Here is an 11,935-nt window from a genome sequence, read left to right as displayed (position 1 = left end):
GCAATTGATGTTATAACCGAGTATGTCCAAGGTTGACAATATGAACTTGACACTGTTAAGCTACCATTCCACACTGCTCCAAAATGGTCTGGCTCCATGCAAACTTTCATGGGAAGACAACTATGGACTCAACTTCATGCTCTTCCGCATATGCTTATGCCATGCCTCAAGATAGCAAATACAGAGAAAGGGAGAAGGAGGATGAGCGTCATGCAACTCAAATCAGAAGTGATAATTACTTCCATTGAGTACATAACTTAGCAGAATTCCAGGCAGGGGAGTCAGTGTAGATTTGTAACCAAAATTATGAAGGCCAGGTTTTGGAAAAAAAAACACTACATCTGTGATCTTATCTTGAGGAAACTGAAAATGGAATTGAGAGAAGAACCAGAAGTGCACTTGTTTCTACAAGAAAACCTTCATAGAATGGACCAGTTACCCAGAAGATGAGGGAAACAGCCTCAACAGCGAGCTGGTATTCCCTGAAGATTCACATACTGCTCTATTGAGTTTGAGAGAGAACAATGAAGATCTTGAATTCTATATATCCCCCAAGAGAACTGAGAAGAAGATGGGGGAGATTTGTAAAACCACCACAATTGTTATCTTTGTGAACCAGGGACGTAGGCAGAGACCTTGGGTGGAGATGTAGGGGAATGTAATTAACGTATTGATAAAATCAGAGACCTGGGGAGAGATGTAGTGTAAAGGGTTAACTTTAAACGTGTGAAGTGTTAAACAGTCTACATCAGCAGTGATGTAAGATCACATGACAACAAAGCCTACTGAGGGAAGGTTCTTAGTGACAGAACCCACCTTGCCCTATGTATAGTTAAAACATAACATAAGAACTAGAAGCAAGGGTAGGAAATTCAGCCCCTTGAGCCTGCCCCACCATTCAGTACGATCATGGCTGATCTCATTTCAGCCTTAACTCCAATTTCCCATCCTCTCCCCATAACCTTTCAACCCACTACTAATTAAAAATCTGTCTATCACCTGCTTAAATTCATTCAGCCTCCTGGCATCCACTGCACTCTGAGGTAGTGAATTCCATAGATTCATGGCCCTATGAGAAAAGTACTTCCTCCCCATCTCTGATTTAAATCTACCACCTCTTAGCCTAAAACTATGGCCTCTTGTTCTAGAATGCCCCAGAAGGGGAAACATCTGCTCCATGTCTACTTTATCTATCCCCTTTAGCATCTTATATACCTCAATCAGATCTCCTCTCATCCTTCTAAACTCTAGCGAGTATAGGCCTAAACTGTTCAATCACTCCTCATAAGACAAGCCCTGCATCTCTGGAATCATTCTAGTGAACCTCCTCTGAACTGCCTCCAATGCAACTACATCTTACCTCAAGTAAGGAGACCAAAACTGTGCACAGTACTCCAGGTGCGGTCTCACCAATGCCTTGTACAGTTGCAACAACACTTCCCTAATTTGATACTCTATTCCTTTAGCAATAAATGCCAAAATTCCATTTGCCTTCCTTATTACCTGCTGTACCTGTACACTATATTTCAGCAATTCACGCACGAAGACATCCAGATCCCTCTGGCGCTCAAGCATTCTGAAGTTTCTCTCTATTTAAATAATAAGTCGCCCTTTTATTCTTCTGACCAAAATGGATAACCTCACACTTATCCACGTTAAACTCCTTCTTCCAGATTTAGCCCCATTCGCCTAACCTGTCCATATCCATTTGTAAATTTCTTATTCCTTCATTACAACTTACTTTCCCACCTATTTTAGTGTCACCTGCAAATTTAGCCACAGTACCTTCTATCCCTGAATCCAAGTCATTAATATAGATTGTAAAGAGTTGGGGCCCGAACCTGTGGCACCCCACTAGTTACAGCTTGCCATCCAGAAAAAGGCCCATTTATCCTGACTCTCTGCTTTCTGTTGGTTAGCCAATCCTCTATCCAAGCTAATATATAACCCCTAACTCTGTGTGATCTTACCTTGTGTATTAATCTTTTGTGGCGGCACCTTATCAAAGGCCTTCTGGAAGTCCAGATATACTACATCTACAGGATCCCCATTATCTACTTCGCTTGTCACATTTTCAAAGAACTCTAGCAAATTAGTCAAACACGATTTACTCTTCATAAAACCATGCTGACTTTGATGGTTTGCATTTTAACTTTCCAAATGCCCCATTACTACTCACTTATTGATGGATTCCAACAATTTCCCAATGACAGACGTTAAACTAACTGGTCTATAGTTTTCTACTTTCTGCCTCCCCATCTTTTTGAATAAGGGCATTATATTAGCATTTTTCTAATCCACTGGAACCTTGCCAGAATCCACGGAATTTTGGAATATAATAGCCAATGCATCCACTATCTCTGCTGCCACTTCCTTTAAGACCCTGGGATGTATGCCATTAGGATCTGGGGACTTGTCAACCTTTAATCCCAATAGTTTGCTCAGTACGTTTTCTCTAGTGATGGTGATTGTTCTAAGTTCCTCCCTTTCTATACCCTCTGCTCTACCTGTTACTATTGGGGTGGTACTAGTGGTCCTCCACCTTGAAAACTGAGGCAAAATATTGATTAAGCGTCTCTGCCATTTTTGCGTTCCCCACTATTAACTCCCCAGTCTCATCCTCCAAGGGACCAACATTCACTTTAGCTGCTCTCTTTCCTTTTATATACTTGTGGAAGCTTTTGCTATCAGTTTTTACATTTTGCGCTAGTTTTCTTTCATAATTTACCTTTGCTCTTTTTATTATATTATTAGTAACCCTTTATTGATCTTTAAAAGTTTCCCAATCTTCCAGCCTGCCGCTGACTTTCACAATTTTGTATGCCTTAATTTTTGCTTTTATGTTATTTTTAACTTCCTTGCTTAGCCATGGATGCTTTTTCCCCCTCTTACCATCTTTCCTCCTCTTTGCAATATATTTTACTTGGGAGGAATTGAATATCTCCTTAAATATCTGCCACTATTCATCAACTGTCCTACCTTGTAGCCTTCCTGCCCAGTCCACCAGGGCCAAATCTGCCCTCATGCTTATGTAGTTACCTTTGTTTAACTCCAGAACACTAGTGTGGGACTCAAGTTTCTCGCTCTCAAACTGAACTTGAAATTATAGCATGCTATGATCACTCTTCCTTAGAGGATCCTTTCCTCTGAGATCTTTAATTAATCAGTAATTAATTAAGAAGAATGTTTAATACAAGATAAAGTTTACCAACAGCCTTGTCTCCAGTAATAGCTATCAATCCTGACCATGACCAACCTAAGCTAACACCAACAACAATGATAACAGATTGACCAGTGGCCCTCAAGGTTATTGCAGCACTCAATTTCTATGCCAACGGTGGCTTCCAGGGAGTGATGGGTGAAATTTGTGGCATCTCACAGGTTACCACACATGGAAGGAGGATGAGTATCATGCAAATCACACATAGGTGCATAAAAGAGCATAACCAATGCCCTATTTAGTTGTGCCAATGTTTTTATCCACTTCACCACCGATGAAGTCAGCCAGATGACAAGCTCAGCTGCATTCGGTGTCAGCGCTGGGATTCCTTGAGAGCAAGGGGTCAATGACTGAACTCATATAGCCATAAAAGCTCCCTAGGAACAGCCAGCTGCATTTGTAAATCATAAAGAGCTTCACTCCTTGAATATACAACTGGTACAACCACAGGAGAAGAATTATGCAGGCCTATGCTTGTTTCCCAGTGAGCTGGCACAATACCTATATCCTGCACAACTTATGGCTCTCAGAGCTTTTTGAAGCCCCAGCCAAGGTTGATCAATGGATCCTCAGTGATAAGGTCTTCCCCTGTCAACATGACTGATGACACCAATGAGACATCCCCACAGTGAGGCAGTGGACTGCTCCAATTAAGCTCAGGCATCTACCAAATTCATCATCGAACATACCATTGGGCTTCTTAAAATGCTTCCACTGCCTTGACCAATCTGGAGGGACACTCAAATTGATACTCCAGAGGGTGTCATGAAAAGCAGTGGTCTGCTGTGCATTGCACAAGCTGGCACTGCAACACAGAGAGATGTTGCAAGGGGAAGACCACGAGGAACATCAGCCCCCCTCAGAAGAGGAGGATCTATTGTATCATGAGGATGAGCCCATAAATCCAAATGAGCCTTTCATAGGTGTCAGGGCCATGGAGTGCAAAGGATGCCAGGGACAAATATTCTCCACAATGTTCACAAAACAATAACTCATCTTTTTAACCATCGCTTATCGTCAGACCTCTACCAACTTCTTGGAATTTAGACCTAGCCCTGCCATCCTCCCTTGCCAAGTTAACTCTAAACCTGCATCCTCTACTACCTAGAATAGAATGAAGAGTGGAGCTTTGTCACACACACTCACTAGCGTGTGATAGTACCTTGAAAATCTTAGGGGTACATGGATATATATGTACAGCCTGCCTTGCCCAATTATTCTGATCCGGCATCACCTTTAAAGTTCTTTAATTGTAACTGCGCCTGTCTCATTTGTAGCCACTGAGGGAAAAATGGGCCAATATCCTCGAGAGTCACAGAAGGGGGGCCAGCTGTGGCTGCATTTTAAGCCACATTCCACAGAATTATCATTACAGAAATGACAATTCAAATGAACATTCCATAAAGAATGCGCAAAAACGCAAAACATCTCATTCAGGAATAATGCCTGTGTCCCTATCTCCTCTCAAGCCATCAAATTGTGAGAAACATGAGGCATGCCATGATCATTTAATATGATACAATGACAGGCCCCAACACTTTCCAATAATTATGAATGGTTGTATAAATTACATTGTGTTGTGCATATTTTTATAAGTGATAAACACATGGCTAAGTCACCTGTGTCAATTTGTGCTCATGCTTTTAACTTTTCTTTTTGTTCCACTATGTCTAGGGCAACCCTGACATCAGCAGCTGAGGTGGAGGCAGTCTACTCAGTGTGATGCCTTGTTGCCTTGGATGACTGTGGCGGCCATCCACTGGAGGCATGGGAGCTTGAGGGTTCCAGCCAACTGGAGGTCTCCTGCACTGGTGCAGCAGCGTCACCCTCAGCCTTGCCTACTGGAGCTATTGGGGTCAATGGTGGCGGGAGTGATGAGACACCGTTAGCTCTAGGAATGTCCTAAGAGGAAGGCATTAGGCAGCTGACACATCTTCTTCCTCCATCTGGGTACTCAATGGCATCTCCCTGTCTCTTTGAAGGGAAGGGGCTCTAGGAGGTAAATCCAAGGGACTTTTCCCCCTCTCACCTTGCCACCGCAGCACTAAGCCCATAGCTAGAGTGATGGAATGTAAGCCAGAGCACATACAGATTAAATAGCTTGTCCTGGCTCTCCATGGCAGTTGCCATCCTCTCAATGGATGAAGTCATGTGCTCAAAAGCCCAAGACATAGCAGAAGTCACGGCTAACATGGACTCCTCCATACCCCATTCAAAGCTGCACATAATCCCTGGCATCTCTGTTATATTTTCCTCTAGCCTCTGCTGCATGTCAGGCAGGCTTCTTGTGGCTGCGACCAGAGGCCTATCATCAGTGTGGGGCTTAGCAGCGCCTGACCCCCAGCAGTTCTCCAATTGTCTGGGAAAGAGCTGTCACATCCTCCCTCGGTTGCTGGGACATGCCTGCAGTGCGCTCAGCAGACTGTGCTCCGAATCAACATCTGAACCCTCCACGGACCATGTGGGTGTAACTGTGCTGGCAGAGGTTGATGATGAGCTAGATGTCAGTGCATCCTCTGGGGCACTGGCTGCTTCAGCCCCAGACGTGGATTCTTCCGGCTCCTTTTTTGACTGTGACCTGGTGCTTGGATGGTGATGACCTGTAGAGGAAAACAGAAAGAATCACATTAAGAATCATCATAGTTTGAGTACTTCACATTTCATTGCAACCATCCTGATTGCCCATTGGCCACCAATAGGATGGTTGCTTCTTCCTTCTTAACCCTGACTAGTCTCGCCTTACTGTCTGCAACTCCTTCCTCCCCAGTGATTTCCATCACCTTTCCTTCAGTGGCTGTCCAGAGTCTCAGGCCAGTAACTCCCCTTCCTGTGTGTCTCCTCTCCTTGATGTTGTGGGTCTGCTTGTCCTCCACAACAAAGTGCTGATTAGTGACATGTCAAGTAATACCTAACCCCCTTGCCCATCACAAATATTGGCTTGTCAGAGTTACATCGTGTCTGACTGCACACAAATGGCATACTTCCACACACTTTGGCCTCAATTGCCAGGTGTCACTAAGGATGATCATGCATTCACTCTTCTGGCATAGCCGCCTAATTGCAGATTTCACCAATGAAAAGCTTCCCCTGCTGCAGAATCACATGTGTTTCAGATGCCATCAGCACTTAGAATTTTCATTGTAATCGCATGGGATATGGCAGAAAGAGAGTGGAAGTGGTACATAATTCTGGTCACATTGGCAAGCTGTTGACAAAATCCCTTATTAAGTGGAAATGAGATCTTGCATTCAACGTTAAGTCAGCAGTGCATGGGGAACTCATGCCTCCTGTTTCCCAAGAGCTTAACGGTGGCATACACCAGGTGAGTTATTCATTCTTTGAATCTGAGGTGAGATTTTGTCTTTGTTTAGCTCAGTGGCACAGGGGAGGGGAGCAGGGGAAGCTGGATGGTCTGGTAGCAGCAAGGATGGGGTGGGCGGGAGGGAGAGGGTTATTGTTCTTGGCTCCTTAAACGCATAATGATTGGACCGGAAAGATTGCAATGGTGGTCGGGCCCTCAAATTGCAGTGCAGAAAGGCACTGGCACATGTGGGGGCAAGGGGAGAGGAGGTGTCTGAATGGAGTCAGGTTCCAGCCTATAGGGCCGGATCCAACATTGCAGAGATCTGGTCCTGTGTGGCTAAGGGAGGCAGCTGTATCACACATGGCAGGTCAACAGTCAGGAAAGGGATATCAAGCTTGAAGCAGGGCAGGTCCACCAGGAGAAGGGGCCATCATGATCTCTAAGGGAAGGTCAAGGGATACAGAGGGCCAGTCAAGAATGATGGAGGGAGGCTCCAAGCTGATGGCAGGAAGGTCAAGGGTGAGGAGTGGAGTGTCGAGGCTAAGAGATGGAAGCTCGAGGGTCACTGGCTCTGGATCAAAAATAATGGTTCAGGGCTGCAGGATGATTGGGGGTAAGGAGCAGGGTGATGTTTGGAGGTTCAATGGTGATGTGAGGAAGCTTGGGGGTGACAGAGGGAGCGTAGAGGTGGATGGGCTGCAGCTGCAGGCTCACGGTGTGCATGGCCACCGACATGGCTGCTAAAAATGTTTTGAGTTCACAGGAGATCAGGTTGTTGTGGGAGGAGGCTACTATGGGATGGGAGGAGTTCTGAGTGTGGCATATGGGGGTGTCATTCTTTCCTATTGGTCCGCTGCAGCTAATCTTGGGATGAAGGCCATGGAAGCAGAGTTGCTCACATCTTTGCATGCGTTCTCCACACAATCAACTTTGAGGATTTGCATTGGATCTCATGCATCCAATCTTTTCGCAACCCTGGGCAGGGGATTCACCAGATTAGGGCCATGGTTGCATAACAACACAGGCCATAAGACCATCAGCCAGCACCAGCCAACGGGGAGGGTGGTAAGGAGGAACCCACCCAGAGCCGTCTTCATTGATGCATTAGTGTGTTGTCACGGCTAGGTGAAGAGTGGTGGAATGGCTGCCCTCTCTTTCCACCTGTCAGTTGACGGCAACAGGTGTTTTTATAGAATTTTCTTACCAGTTCAGTTTAACTGTTTAATTTCTGCAACTGTAAAAGACACACACATACAGGTTTTCCTGTGTGTTTTAAAAGAAAATGGAAGCAAAGTTTATTGTCCTTAATTCATGATAGATAGAAATAATAAAAATGCTCCAACTTTCAACCACACATGCTTTCAAGAGGTACACACACACACACACACACACCCCTACAAAGAGGGAGACTAGCTTAAATTGTTTAAGAGCCCCAAAAGAAAGTCAATCATATACGAATCCTGTTGATTGATAGCTTTAATGGTTTCAGGCCGGATTCTGTGTCATGATGATTTAAAATGTTGATGGGCGATCTCTGTTTGGTTTATGTTGAAGACGCTACCTATGGAGTTTAACTGATCAAAATACAGGCAGGGCACAAGCTTGCAAAAATGGAGAGAGAGAGAGAAAGGGCCCATGAGTCTTCAACTTACTGTTACCTACTCATGGTCAACTAGGAGAGGATTGCCATGTGAGGACATGGAGGAGCTGCTTTCCTCCTCAGATGATAATGAGGAAGAGGACAGATATTTTGCTGCACCTCTCTTAGATGCCAGAGCCATAGAGAGACATGCCAGGGCTGACAGAGACAACCTCAAAATTGTTTTGCCCAGGAATGAGGCACTTATATGACCATCACCTCATCCTTTTCCTGCTCTGAATGCTGGCTCTGCCAGCCTTTATCTGCAGCTACTCACCACCTATATCCTCTCCCTGCTAGAAGGCCAAGAGTTATGAACCTTTATTACACATGATGAATGGAGATGACTGCCATGAGGATACAGGCTTTGTACTGGCACATCAATTACTGAAGCTATTATGAGCAAACTTTCCGCTCCTTGAACACAGTGGCAGGGCCATGAGTGCGTGAGCCGCACATCACTTCGCTAGTAAGTAACCTCGGCAATCCCTTGGCATGTCATTTATGGGAAGGTCAGCAGATGCTGCATGTTCAACCATGCTGCATTGCCTTGAGAATACACACTCATTATCATCCAATAAAGGCTGACCTCAGACACACTACCTACATAAGTGAGATGTCCCTCAATACCTTTCATTCAGCCAATCATGAAACATGACAGTACAATATACCCCCTGAATTTGGACATTCCAAGAAATGCGTATGATACACACAATAATCAAGTGAAACAAGTATAACCTGAACTTTACACGTGTAAAAATGTACAATGTCCCTACACCTGTACCACCATTGTGTCCTCAAAATATTTTAATTTTTCACTTCTGTCCACTATACGACCCCAACATCAACAATTGGTGAGGAGGCAGGCTGCTGAAACCAATGCCCATTGCATGCAATGCCTTGGTGGACATTGTCTAGCTGTTTGAGGCCTTCAGGGTCCCACCTACTGGAGGCTGTGGGGGTCACTCACCCTGTGAGTATTCTGAGAGGATGGTCCTTGGGCACTTGCTGGAGCTGCTCCCCCCTCTCAATGCACAATGGCACCTCCCTTCCTCCCTGAGGAGAAGGAGAACCTAGAAGGAGGTCCAAGTGCCTCATTTCCCTCTCGCCTAGCCACTAGTGCACAGAGCCTATAGCTAGAGCAATTGAATACAAGTCTGTGTGCATATGGGCCATATGATAGACTTGACTGTCCATGGCAGTCACCAAGCTCTCCATTGAGGAAGCCATGCACTCACATGCTAGAGCCAAGGTAGAACTTGACACTCGAATGGACTCCTCCATCGACTGCACAAGATTCCACATAATCCCTGGCACCTCTGCCAGATTTTCCCCTGCCTATTTTTGCATCTCCAGCCAGCTTATTGTAGTCAAAATGAGGGACTCAGTGTGGGCCTGTTCCCAAATAGATTTCCCACTGTCAGGGATCTTGGCTGACACAACCTCCCTCAGCATGTGCCATGAAGTGATCACCAGCATGTGCCCCAGATTCAATACACAAACCCTTTAAGACCTGTGTGAGTGTAATTGAGCTGGTGGAGGGTGAGGTAGAGGCAGATGATGGTGCATCCTTTGGTTGTTCTTGCTCTTCGTCATCTGAAGTGGAGTCATCACTTTCCTCAATGGGCTTTGATCTTCGCACCCTATGGTGACGACCTGCAATGGAGAACAAAAAGAAAGACACAAAGCAGAAGCTCGATCTATCAGGAAACCACAGCTCCATGCGTGTCTCCTGTATGCCCATGTCTCAACACTAGGTTGGCTGGTTGGCTAATCCAGCCTGCTATCTGCAATGGAATAGCTGCCCTGCTCTCCTGCATGCTCCATGGCTTCATCCTCACATGGCATTAGAACATTCAACTTGGCCACTTCTGCTCCCACTGTGGCCCTCTCCTTGGCAATGACAGAGTGGCGACTTGTCATGTTAAGAGATACCTAACACCCTTGTCCCAGTGCACCACCATGGCCATTTCCTGGCCACACATTCTAACTGGTGCTCCATCACCTGACCATAGTCTGGCCCCTTTTGCCATGTGGTACTGATGATGACCATGCATTTTCCAGCATGGCCTCCCTCCCCACTTGCAAAGTCCCATTGCTTGATACATTCATGTGAGGCCCTTTAATGCAGCAACACAATTGCTACTTAACCTGGCCAATTGGAATAGGTCATTCACCAGCACTGGACCCATGTTCATGTCTGGACCTCATGGCTGCTCACCTCCTCCATGGCCTCTGTCCAGGCTGCCAAGGTCAAGCAAGAGTGGCCTCCATTTCCATGGGCAATGGCACCTCCCGCCATTCCTGGACAGCCTGCAGGAAAACATGCAGGGAGGCATCACTAAGTTGTGGAGCTGCTCTTTATCTGTATCCTATCATGGCTGAATGAGGACAGCATATGGGGGTCCAAGGAGGTTTGACAGAGGAAAGGGGGGTGTGATGGGAATCCAAGAAGACAAATTGACAGAGGAGCAGTGGGGGCCAGTGGGATGCTGGGTGGGTGGTGGTGGAGAGTGGAGAGCAGTGGGGGCCCAGGAAAATGATTTGGCAGAGAAGGAGGGGAGTGATGGGTCTTACTTCCTGACAGCTGCTGAGGTGGGGTGCTGGCTGCGAATCGCTAAATAAATGTTTAATGGCCATGCAGGTGGTGGATTTGGCTGCAAACTTGTTACCAGCTGTCCCTGCCTGCAGAGAATGGATGCTTTGATTCAGCTGATGGCATGGTTGGACACTTACTACCCAGCCCTGCTGCATAATTGCACAATCCCCTTGCATGCCAGTCACGTGCACTTATGATTTGCATTATAACTAAGTGCGTTGCAACTCCCGACACATGAGCAGAAGTGGTATCCAGTTCCAGTCCTTGCCTGTAAAATGTAACCTAGTCAAATATTAACAATTTCTATATTTAAGCACTATCAATTGCTGTCATGTTTTCAGTTTGGAGAGCTACTGGGAGTAGCAGTTCTGAGGAGAAATTTGGGGATTTTGGGGGTCCTTGGATGCATTCCAGTTTTTAAATGTGTTTATAAATACTGGTCTGAGTTTACACAACTGCTAGTAAGAGTAAATTATTTATTTGGGGCATGCCTGGGCTCTTGATGCATTCCAGCTTTTATAATAGGATTTGTGAGTTCATGGGCAGAATTTTACGCTGATTGTTTGGATGCGCTCCCGACCCAAGCAGATGCGAAATGTCATCGAGCGAGCATCCCGACATCATCCCGCGCTCACACGATATTTCGGTTGGCGGGCAAATGCAAAAGTCAGAAGCGCGCCCCCCTGACAATTAAGAAGCCAATTAAGGTTATTAAAGGTGCAATTGTCTCTGGTTTTTCATGGTCTATCCAACCTTACAGTTGGTGGACGGGCGAATCGACCAGGCAGACTTTGCATTTTTCATGAAACCTCCTCCAAGGGCAGGATGAGGTTTCCATTATTAAATGAAAGAAAAATAAAGATCTATGGACAACATTTTTCATGCATATGTTCAGGTGACTGATTGCGATGCTTGGACATTTTTTCCTGATTTTAAAAACTTTATTTAATGCTTTTCAGGCCTTCAGCTCCCTGAGGCTGCTCTCTACCTTCAGAGAGCTTTCTGTCAGCGTTCCCCCCACGCCTGCACTGATGTCAGCGCCTGCCCTCCTCCCAGACCACTCGGCAATGCTGAGCTTCTCAGCGAGTGCTTCATGCTGGCTGGCCCTTAATTGGCCAGCCAGTGCGAAATTGCGGGCAGGGGCTGATCGCGGTCGGTGGTCCGTTCCTTGGC

This window comes from Carcharodon carcharias, chromosome 6, assembly GCF_017639515.1.
Source record: "Carcharodon carcharias isolate sCarCar2 chromosome 6, sCarCar2.pri, whole genome shotgun sequence".
Classification (NCBI taxonomy): Eukaryota; Metazoa; Chordata; class Chondrichthyes; order Lamniformes; family Lamnidae; genus Carcharodon; species Carcharodon carcharias.
This window is presented reverse-complemented; position numbering follows the sequence as displayed.